The following is a 2008-nucleotide window of genomic DNA, read 5'->3' as shown; positions in this document are numbered from 1 at the left end:
AAAAAAAAAAAAAAAAAAAAAAAGTGTGTGTTTGTGTGTTTGGGGCTCACGCACATGTGTATAGTGCCCTCAGAGACTGGAGGAAGGCATTTGTTACCCTGCAACTGGAGTTACATGCACTTGTGGATGTGGGCTCCTTGATATGGGTCCTAGAAACTGACTCCGATCCCCTGGAAGAAAAAGAAGTGCTCTTCATCATGAACCATCTCTCCATCTCCATATCTTTTATTTTTAAATTGTGTGAACTTACTTCACATTTGATGTGTTTATAAAAAGATAAAGAAGTATACGATATGTTCTATGGGGGTGTGGTGAGGTATGGGGGAAGGGGGTGCCTCAGCAGGCCCATGCGGAGACATCCCTTCTCTGGAGGGACCAGCCACAGCATGGTATAGTATAGAATAGAGTTTATTCAGGGAATGGAGAGGGGAGTTGAGAGGGTAGTAGAGGCAGAGAAAGGCAGAGAAAGGGAGTAGAGAAGTAGAGACCAGACAGAGAGTGGGGGAAAGGGAATGGGGAGAGAGGGGAGCAAGGGAGAAAGAGAAGAGGAAAGAGAAGAGGCAGACAGAGAGAAGCAAGAGGGCAAGAGAAGGAGGAGGGGGCAAGCGGCCCCTTTTATAGTGGGTCAGGCCTGCCTGGCTGTTGCCAGCTAACTGTGCGGTGGAGTTTAGATAGAATGCTAACAACGTTCACACACTTATTTCTCAACGCGCACTCTGAATTTAGTTCTTTGTCAACCTGTCATGGATGCATGAACTTTTGGATATCATCCTTAGCTGATACACGAACTATGCTGTAGCCATCCATCCCAGCCATCTGGGACAAGCCATCTGTGTTACCTCGCCAAGTTGCTGCCCAGACCTCGGATTTCCATCACCATTATTTTTGCAGGCAAGCCTTAGGTGCAGCTGCACTTGCTTTAGTTTATGTCCATGTGTCCTGATGGCTTCTCCACAACAGAAGGTCATGTTTCAGTGCATGGTGGAGGTTCCTTTTGTGACCACAGGCATGAACAACAACGGGTGAAGCATTGGCGGAGTGAGCCAGGCCCCGCTGCTCTAGGCATGCTCAGTCCCAAAGCTTTTTCTTCCGTTTTCACCTTCCGTTCTGCTTGGGGAGATTCATTGGGCAGATACACCCCACCCACAAACTGCAGCGTCACATTCAATAACCCCATTAAATCTAAGGCCTGAGAGCTTCCAGGAGCTTTGGATAGATTTATAAGCCATGAGTGGTGTCTCTGTCCGTAGTCTCAGACCTGAGGGTGAGGCAATGTTGCAACTCAAGCCTGGGCTCATAGTGAAGAGAAAATAGCAACAAACAAAGCCTGTCTCCAACAATCACAACAGCTGCTCCAATTCTGCTGAGTGGCCACAAACTCCATAAGTGTATATTTTCCTGGTGGTGATGTCCCCAACATCAAAGGGACAGATCATAGGACCAACACAGCACTGAACACCCCCAGAGAGGCAGCACACACCCTGTGCTCTGTCACAACCGCCTGCTATCCATCCCGGCCATCTCAGTGACCCTGTAATTCAGTGAGAACACCAGGTAGATTATGTACTCCCTTCAGAAAAAGGATTGGTCTAAACACTTGCTTCTTCCTGGTGGGAGTTATAGGATAGTAATTTTTCTTTTGCTTTGGAAAGACTAATGTGTGGCCAGCATGATGCTTCAGCCAGTAGAAGAACAGGTTAGAAAGCCTGACCACCACCAGGATCAACACCATAAATAAAGAAAATTTAAAAACTCCAATAAGCTCTAGGACCTTGATGCCCCTGTGACCCTAATGTGCTCCAGCATCTACAGAAGGCTGCACCCTCCACAGTGTGTGTTAATTACCAGCATCTACAGAAGGCTGCACCCTCCACAGTGTGTGTGAATTACCAGCACTGCTCCTGTTCTAGCTGCTTCTTCACCAGGCCTCGTGTATCAAGTAACACCTGTGCTGTGGACCATTGCGATTCCCTTGGGAAGACTGGAGATCTCTTCTGAGTGCATTTGT

General features: G+C 47.6%; 1 protein-coding gene across 3 annotated transcripts in view; it reads right to left on the bottom strand.

Moving 5' to 3' along the window:
- The window catches only part of Xrra1 (X-ray radiation resistance associated 1), a 67036-nt gene that overhangs the window by 39653 nt on the left and 25375 nt on the right, over positions 1–2008 (bottom strand). The window lies entirely within an intron of this gene.

The sequence above is a fragment of the Mastomys coucha genome, unplaced genomic scaffold (genome assembly GCF_008632895.1).
Source record: "Mastomys coucha isolate ucsf_1 unplaced genomic scaffold, UCSF_Mcou_1 pScaffold21, whole genome shotgun sequence".
Classification (NCBI taxonomy): domain Eukaryota; kingdom Metazoa; phylum Chordata; class Mammalia; order Rodentia; family Muridae; genus Mastomys; species Mastomys coucha.
This window is presented reverse-complemented; position numbering and strand designations above follow the sequence as displayed.